This window comes from Dendropsophus ebraccatus, chromosome 4, assembly GCF_027789765.1.
Source record: "Dendropsophus ebraccatus isolate aDenEbr1 chromosome 4, aDenEbr1.pat, whole genome shotgun sequence".
Lineage (NCBI taxonomy): Eukaryota > Metazoa > Chordata > Amphibia > Anura > Hylidae > Dendropsophus > Dendropsophus ebraccatus.
In genome coordinates, this window is record NC_091457.1 from 95,871,716 (window position 1) to 95,881,498 (window position 9,783).

At 44.6% G+C, this 9,783-nt stretch overlaps 1 long non-coding RNA gene across 1 annotated transcript; it reads right to left on the reverse strand.

Moving 5' to 3' along the window:
* Window positions 1-1,475: 1,475 nt before the first annotated feature.
* Window positions 1,476-8,446, reverse strand: LOC138788449 (uncharacterized). Its single transcript, XR_011362606.1, has 4 exons — window positions 8,403-8,446; window positions 6,294-6,421; window positions 5,446-5,511; window positions 1,476-1,964 (listed from the first exon to the last, which is right to left on the reverse strand). It is a non-coding gene; the product is annotated as an uncharacterized lncRNA (long non-coding RNA).
* Between the last annotated feature and the right edge of the window lie 1,337 nt (window positions 8,447-9,783).

The following is a 9,783-nucleotide window of genomic DNA, read 5'->3' on the forward strand; positions in this document are numbered from 1 at the left end:
CTGCATTATTAAAGGAGAACTCCATCCACAACAAAAAAATCCGAAGCAGGCAGGGAATGGGTGTAACATAAGAATCCATACATATTCATCCCCATGCCCCCACAGCGCTGCTCTCAGACCCCACAAGCCCCCTGCAACACCAGGACCTGGGCTCAGGAATGCCTGCTCAGCCAGTAAGGAACACTGAACACTTCAAAGTGCTGAGTTTGGAAGCCTTAGAGCCATATTACAAGGCCTAATCACTAATATAAACAAGAGACGGTGAAAATCGTGCAGCAAGGGCTGTGCGGACATTGTTAGCGATGTCTGTGCAGCCCCTGCCCCTAGTGTAAAATAAACCTTATACACGTCTTTCTACGCTCCTGGTGTGGCTGAGATGGGACGGTGCTAAGGCCAGTGATTGGCTGAGCTGCCTGTCACTTCAGAGACCAGCCCAGAAGTTCCAGTGGCTGCTGCGGACGGCGGGCAGAAGCAAGAGGGACACCGGGGAGCATGAAGAGATATGCATACATTTGGGGGGGGGGGGGGGGGGGGGTTACACAGTCCTTGCATTGCTATTACATGTAATGACGCCCAATGATTTTTAGGCCATGTTCACATAGTGTATTAACAGCAGCAGTTGTTGGCAGTGTGAAACAACAGCCATTGTTTTAGATGTTCCATATCAGCCGCAGGAACATCTTTTTATTTCATTTGGATTGCGGGCACACTTGGGTGTGCCTGCAGTCCAAATCATCATTGAAGTCTATGCAATGTATGGCTGTTGAACAGCCATACATTGTGTGAACAAGTCAATTATTTGTGCGGCCGTATTGAAAAGCGGCTATTGTTTTATTCTTTTATTCTATAAAAAAAGAGTCAAGGAGGCTTTCCTCAACTCCTGAAGTGAACCAAGCTGTACCCCCCCCCCCTTCCCATTCTTGACCCTTCCTGGGCTCTCTTTGTGCCACAGTATAAAAGCATTTTTCTATATTTTGGAAGCACAGCTGGCTATATGAATGAGCCGTGTGTCTCCATGACCAAACAGCTAGCTAACAGTGTCAGCAGTTTGGAATGTGAATTACAGCTGACATATTCCCTTTAAGCTTCCTTTGTGTTTGGTCTTATCCCTGCATTTTATCACCCATAAACACCAGACACTACAGAGAGTGTGCCCGGGGGAAACATAAGCACCACCACTTGTGTAGCATCCTTGTCACAGTGCTTGTCCACATAGCGTGGGAAGACCCTGTAGAAGCCATTGTAGCCAGTGTGGCGCGGACTGTGACTGGCATGAGGACCAGCGATCCAATAGGCCTCCTACCCTATTGCACCATCTGTGCTCCCACTGGGCTGCCACAGATGGTGATCTAGATCCACACAGCTCTCCATTAAAACTGACAAGCAGACTTGCTGTTATTTGAGTCTCTCAGCAGCAGAGCCTCAGGCTTTGGGCCTGGATCATCTGATCTCCATACACAGAGATGATATTGAAAGACAGTTTTCACATTTTAATGATCAGTAAAGCAGGTTCTAGAATTCCTTCGGGTCGTCTGGTGACCCCTGTAACAAGGATGGACTGGAAGCTTATGCTTCTAGGCAAAGGGCCTACTGACCAGTGTATGGCTGTTCCATCACTTATACAAAATGGTGATGACATCATTATAATGTTTTTACAATTATATAAAATGTATCTGAACTTGCACAGTACAGTTGTATCTATTTGTATGTGTGCTATAGCTCTTTGTTAGTCTGTAAAAGGATTTAGTGTTCTGATTTCTTTCCCTACAGTCTCTGCCTTAATGGTGCCTTTCCCCATCAGCTGCGGCTCTTCACCGGGGAGGTCGGGTGGCCCTTTTGGACTGCTGTCTTGGAATTCAAGGTTCCTGTCGGGGTGGGAGGTGTGACGATGATGTCAGGCACGTTCAGGTGTCCTCTGGGGAAGGTTCTAGAAGCATCCTCCCTGGTATTACAGATCTGCACTCCTGTAGACACAAGAGAAGACATTATGGTTGTCATAGTAATGGTTGTGTTGTCAGTACTGGGTACATTTATATATACTGTCTAATAAAAACAGTTTTTTTTGCCCTTAATTTAGCTGTAATTTCTTATATTAAGCAGGAAAGATAAAATCTGAGCTGTGATTGGTTGCTACGGGCAACAAAGAGAATCTAACTATAGGGGCCTGTGCACTTGGGTATAATGCGTCCCAAGTGCAGTGCTGCGGTCGGCATGGGCAGCCAAGCCCAGAAGCTCCCATTGACTTTTAGGGTACAAACACACACACCGTATACGCAGCAGATCTGCAGCAGATTTGATGGTGCAGATTTGATGCTGTGTTCAGTTATTTAGATCTAATCTGCTGCGTATACGGTGTGTGTGTTTGTACCCTTATAGGAACTTCAATGCATAACAGCACGGAAAATAAGTAATATGACACTTCTTGTCTGCGTGGTTCCCTGCCTCCTACAGTGCAGTTTCCGCTAGAAAACCTACATGGCTATTAGCCATGTGAACAAGCCCTAAAACAGCTTAATAAATCTTCTCCATTCTTTTTAGAGAGAGACTGACCTCTTGGAGCTGAGGATCTTTTACAATATATCTAATTTTGAGAATCCCTGTCACCTAAGCAGGTAGCAATCTCTGTCCTGGCCCTGAGCCACATGAAGTGTGCATATGAATAAGAAGTAATCCAAATAAACAATGAGCAGAACAGGCTCCGGCAGCCTGTGTGTGACTGTGTGACACCACCCTAGTCTTTAGCAGTATAGGTGGATATACAGGTGTGTATATATTTATGTATACGGATGATTTATGACACTAGATGTCCCACACAGAGCAGCCGCTGATATCTACCAACCTCCCACAGGAAGTCGAGTGGAAAACACAAGAAAGCACCTGACTAGAAGTAAAATAACTACTAAAGTTTCCTCCATGTTACTGACAATCTCCTCGCCCCCACATTCACACAGAGGTGGAGGGACAGAGGCTTCTGTGATGTGGTTACCTTCAGACAGTCAGGCAATAGATATCTGCCAATCTATTTCAATTTGATTACATCACATGATCCCGCACCATACAATGGAAAAACCTATATCTGTTACCAAGCATCGACAACAGTGAAAATGTCATTGTATAATCTCCTTCTGTTACTGCTGGGCCCCACTTTTTAACACTTTGAAACACTCAGGCTGTGACCTCCTATAAATCTGCACACAACTCTCCTGAAATACACTGTGCTAAGGGGGACCCTGCTGCCATTGTTCTGTGCCCCCCACATCATCTGCCCGCTCCTTTCCTGAAATACTCTGTGCTGATAGGGACCCAGCTCCTTCTATTATGTAATTCTCCTTCTGTTACCCTCCATCTAACATCATCCACAGACCCAACATGAGATGTTTATTTAGACCTTCCTGAAACAATCAGATTGCAGGATTGCAGTATGGAATGGCAGCAACTGCTGCAGGGGGTAGGGAGCTGTGAGCACCAGCACTTTACTACAGTACAGTTTCTACCTTTCTATACTGCCAGTACTGTTTTTCTGTTTCTCTGCAAGGTTGTGATCCATTTGCTAGAGAAAGATGTTAATAAAGAACCAAAATATCTCACAGTCTGTTGACTGCAGACAATACATTTTTCTGACCAGGAAGCCATTTTAGGTGTGGAACTCTATCCATGCATCAGTTGTTGGAGTGATGTGAATCCCTATCTAAGGGTGGTATTACACGAAGCGATTTTTTTCAATTAACGATTAACGATAAACGATCTCCAACGATCGCAATAGCGGTTGCCTAATAATCGTTCGTTTTACTACACGGAAAGATTATCGGTTATATTGGAGCAACAAAATTCAAGAACACTCCTCTTTCAATTTGCGAATGAACAGGGAACGGCTAACAACATCTTATTCAAACGAACGATGTGCGAACGATGTGTAAAAGACAAACGATAAAAATAGATTCAAAACCTATTAAACGACCAACGACCAATCGTTCGTCGTTTAATCGTTGTCTACTATTACACTTAAAGATAATCGTTCAAATACGACCGATTGAACGATTATTCGAACGATAATCGCTTCGTGTAATACCATCCTAAGGGTCCTTTTACATGGAAAGATTATCTGACAGATTATCTGCCAAAGATTTGAAGCCAATTCCAGGAATGGACTATAAACAGAGATTAGGTAATAAAGGAAAGCCTGAGATTTCTCCAATGTTCAAATCCATTCCTGGTTTTGGCTTCAAATCTTTGGCAGATAATCTGTCAGATAATCTTTCCGTGTAAAAGGGCCCTAACGTCCATCAAATAGACAGATCATACACTTGGCTCTTTAATACTGTAGTACTGCAGACTCCTGGTCCTTCTGGTATCTGACTTTAAGACCTCTTGTACATGCCCATAGTGGTTTTGAGGTCTGTAAAACCTCTGGGCCATAATGCACAAATGGTCCATGGAGTGTCATCCATGGACCATCTGCGATGACATACTGTGAGGCCAATACAAGGCTAGGAGCCCAGACTTTTGCCAGCCAGGCTCTGGACAGATGCATAGACTATGGTATCGTGTACATTGGCTCATAGAATACAATGGTTCTGACACTGTGGGTAATTGTGGACTATATTTTATGGTAATCCAAAATACGAGAGGAGACAGCACTTCCAATAGAAAACATGTTTTAGTCCACACGCAAAGCATTGCCGTGTGGATTAAAACACGTTTTCTATTGGAAGTCCTGTTTGGATCACTAGATGGATGGTTGGTCCAGTCCGGTGAGGCGTGCACCTGGTGAATGTTCTACTTGGTGGTAATCTGAAAGGGGCCTAAAGTCCTTAGTAGGCTTATTACTGCCCTGTGTAAGAGGCACAATGATCAGCCACCTAACCAACACTTATTTGACGGCTGATCATGACTTTTAGGCCAGCACAAAAATGTGATTTGTTGGTAGCACATCTTCAATTCACTCCCAATAATTGGGTCAAGTGAAGAATCCTTTTAAGAAGTGACAATCAATCCCTATATAGTCAGTAGACATCAGTTATCTGCCCCTGTAAAAAAAAATCCTTGTTGACGTCATAAAAGAACTTTCAAACTGTCTCTTAATAGGCAATAGAGTCTAGTGCAACTTAAGCATGCTGGGGTCCATCCAAACCCGAGCATGCAGCCCTAAGGAGTCCTGGAAAACATGGATACAGCCTATGGCTGTATCCATGTTTTCCAGGCAGCGTCCAACTTCTGCGGCCACTGGTAATCAAATGCTGGACACTTGGGTTTGGACGGACCTGAGCATGCTCTAGTGAGTGTATCTCCAATAGGCATCAATGTGACGCCAGTTATTGAGTACTCTGAAGTGATAGCAGCCTAATAAAAGGATTCACAAGTTTGTTTATGAGCTGCCATCAGGGTGATCTGGCTCCTATAGATTGCATCTGCATAGTCTGCTGTATGAGTTGCGCTATTTCTTACCTTTCAGACAGGAGACATGGAGGCCCATGCTGTCATACTCTCTTCATCTCTTCTGTCCCAAAGACCCTGTAAAACAGCAACCAGGCAGGCCAGGAGACAAGCAGTAAGAGGGTGGCTACAGGGACAGAAGGCAGAACTGACTGCAGGCTCCAGACACACAGAGATACATAGTCACAGGAAATTACAGATTCTGTTAAAAATAAAGTTACAGCCGAGAAACCTCAGCACGCTAGCTTCAGCACTGTCTTTATACACCCCTCCGCTTCTGTGTGTTTTCTGCACACATTGTCAGTTTCCTGTAACACTTTTCTTTTCATCATATGCTGAATGTTTACTGAATGAGCAAAGGGGAACACAGGCGGGGGCAGAGGGAGGCTTCACTTAGGCAGCACAGAACCGGGACCCCCCCCCCCCCCCCCCCCAATTGACGATTCCAAAAAAAAATGTTGACTGCCAATAGTGCAACAAGGAAGCTCACACTAATATAAGAGATGATAAATCACAAGTGTACCAGGAAAACCTATACAGCTATTTTACATGATGGGTGATGTAGTAGTGCATGGGTCTCTGAGACAGTAGCACACAATAAGGATAGATACATTGGCTCAACAGACATAATAGGGTTAGATACAGCTGCTTAGCAGACAGTATGATAGCTATACAGCTAAGCATACAATATCACATACATGATAAGATTAGGTACAGCAATTTAGCAGACAGTATTGCCTATAATAAAGTTACATGATAGGCTTTGTATAGGGGGGATGTTTGTAGCTATTACCTATAGACACACAAATCTCTCCTGTCTGTGCTGGGACAACAGTAGAGAAAGCAGAGAGGTCACTCACCTGAGTGTTGTGGATTCCACATGTCCCCCTCCTAGTCTGCTGAACTTCACCTGGCAGCAGAGCTGTAGTCCTCTGACCGCAGAATAGAGCAGCCACCTCTAGACCAATCGGCTGCCTCAGAACCACAACTGCAGGGAACACAGGAAAGTTTTTTTCTTTTTCATTCAGCTGCAGTAATCCCATTACGCCCCGCTGCTGGATCCGCCTGTTTAGTCATTACTCATTCATTGCGTTACAGGAAACTTGGCACTGATATATATATTCAGATACTTTACATTGTGAAATGCACTGTTAATGGAATGTATATGAAAAGAGCAAGGCGGATGGCATTGCTGGTAATGATGTGCTGCAATATACCACCACTACATTTGTCACCCTACCAGTAATGATGATCATACAGGATGGCACGGGGGGATATGGCATCAGGGTATACTGACAAGGTCTTGTAAAACAGGATATATGGCAGCAGCAAGACTGGCTGCCCAGACCATCCTTAGAACAACGTACAACAGACCATTGCTGTCCTTATCGTGATTTTTCAACCTGTTGAGAGACCACGATCAGCCAATTTTGTGCATGTCAGCTGTTCATGGTCTTTTAACAGGCAGTATTACACCAAACAATTATCAGCCGGAGTGGACGGTAATAGGCCAAGTATGGCCGATAATCATTTGGTGTAATAGAGCCCTAATGGTGCGTTTACACAAACAGATTTATCTGACAGATTTTTGAAGCTGCCCAATACAATCGCTACAGTGAAGCATGGCGCTGGTAGCATCATGCTCTGGGGCTGTTCTTCAGAAGTTGGGACAGGGAGACTGATCAGGGTTGAGGGAAAGCTGTATGGAACTGTACTGAAATATTGATGAAAACCTAATTTGCCATGTTTCGGACCTCAGATTTGTCAGAAGTTGTACCTTCTTACAAGTCAATGGCTTTAGGCACACAGCCAGGACAGAAGTGGCTTATAGAGATGAGAGCAACTCAAGCATGCTTGAGTCCGTCCGAACCTAGAAGTCATTAGATGCAGTTCTAGGGAGTCCTGGTAAAGATGGAAATAGCCTATAGCTAGGTTCACACTATGTAAAAATGACAGCAGTCACTGTGAAAATAATGTTCATTATTTAAAAGAACACAGCTGTTATTTGCATATAGACTATTAATATAAAAAAGACGGCTGTCATTTTTACATAGTGTGAACCTAGCCATAGGCTGTATACATGTTTACCACGCAGCCCCAGGTCTGCATCCAACTTCTTCAGCCACCGGTCATCAAATGCTGAGACTTCTGGGTTCAGACGGACTTGAGCATGCTCAAGCTGCGCTCATTTCTAGTGGCTTAGGGAAAATTGTGAATATTCTTGAGCGGCCCTGCCAAAGCCTTAAAGTGTCACTGTCATATTTTTTGTGTGCAGAAATCAATAGTACAGGTGATTTTAAGAAACTTTGCAATTGGGCAAATATGCCATTATCTGCATTCAAAAAAGTCTTTTCCCAGATGCCCCCCACCTTCTCTCTCATTCACTGCTAATTATCAGGAAATCTCGACTGTCTTACATCAAACAAGCCCTGTGTAACCTATGGAGAGGGGAGGGCGCAGGAGGGAGGAGGGAGATTAGTCGGCAGCAGAGAGCAGATAACAAAAGTCACGCAGGACCTGTGCGAAAGACGGTATTCAGAGTTCAGAGAGGTCAGTGCTGACTTCAGAGAAGATAGCCCATTGATGTAACTGTAACTTAACTCTTTGTTGTCCTGTTTTGTGGCCTCATCTCCCTCAACCCCTGCCCTCTTCATAGACAATCATTAAGACTGGGGGGAGAGCTTCAAACTGCTTTTTCATGATAAAAATGAATTTTTCGGCTAATAAACCCAATTACAAAGTTTCTTAAAATCGACTGGACTATTGATTTCTGCAAAAAAATGTAAATGACAGTGACACTTAGTCATGAGATTTTTTTGCAATAACATTGTATGTGCACCCCTCAATGTGTACAGAGGCGTACGCCATGAGGTCCAATAATGTCCCTGAAGGTAAATAGTGAGAAATTCAATCATGAAGGCAGACACATCTTTACAGTAACTCCACGCGTCCCCCGATAAATGCCTTACCTCTGTCTCTCTCCTGACACATAAGCCTGGATATTGAGAAATAGGGAGCAAAATATTCTGTTAAAATTTAACAGCTCTGAAGGTCTTCAGAGGGTAGAGATTGTAACACAGCGACGTTTGATAACAGCCCCGTCAAAGGACAGAAAACCTTAACAGGTCATACTGTAAACATCTTACAAACCTGGACCACAATGCAAACAAATGAAACCATCACCATCTGCCACATTACTGGGCCTTATACTATGTTACTTTTATAAAAGTTAGTTGGGTTGTCCAGTCAGAACAGTACTTTACAGTGAGCTAAAGCGAATGTACCATCAGTACATTTGCTTTAAGATTTTCCCGTAGATAGAATGGCGCCAGTGTAGGGAAGCCGATGCCGCTGTCCTATTTTTTGAAACATGGCCCGTTTCCCTATACGCCGCCGTTCTATTTCTGGGCATGAAGCACTGGAGGCGGCCCACCCCCAGTGGGAGGAAACCCTCGCCCCTCTATGATGCAGCTCCATTGATTCTATTTTGGCTTGCTTATTAAGCCAATATATGGCCGAGCAGCCCTTGTAAAGTGATAAACTATACTTACCTCTCCAAGCTCCCTTATGTCCTGCTAGCTTCGGCACGCTGCCGGCAGTGTCTGAAGTCACAGGCCACTCTGCCAATCAAGGGGGGAGCAGGCCAAAGGGAGCGCGGAAAGGTATGTATAGCTTATTATTTTTTCTGTACACAGTCATCAGCTGTCGGCTGCGCATTGCGGCTAAGAGTATCTGTGCCCTAACTTTGCACCACCCCTCCGTCCCTCCTCCCCACCCTCTTCATCATTATGAATGCCACTGGAACATTTTCTCCTTTCTGAACATTGCACCGATGCCTTAACGATCTAGACCATGTTCAGTATTCACACAGCTGATGAATAGAAGACAATCTGCCTGGAGCGTTCCTAATGATGAGGAGGGCGGGGAGGAGAGACAGAGAGGTTGTGCCAACCTAATGCATAATCATTCTAAGCCCCGGCTGTTGGGCACAGGGCTGCAACTTTAAAAGTTGTTTTTTAGGACAATAACTGTATCACCTGCCGAACAGACCCCAGGACAGATCTTGGATTAAAAGCAGCTATCCAAAGGTACAAGCGGTTTGGGGGGGGGGGGTCAGATTGTGGGTACAGAGTCGCTTTAAAGGGAACCAATCACTGGAAAAAAGCATATAGAGCTTTTGAAATGTGCTGTTAGAGCACACAGCACATTTGCCACACGTGTTTCTATAGCCTCCGTGCCTTCCCCGTGTAAGCCGCAAAGTAACTTTATAAAACTGGCGCCCTGTATGCTAATTACCTGAGGTAGTCACCTGGGCGGTGTTTGGCTAGCAGGTAGTCACGGTCCCCTGGG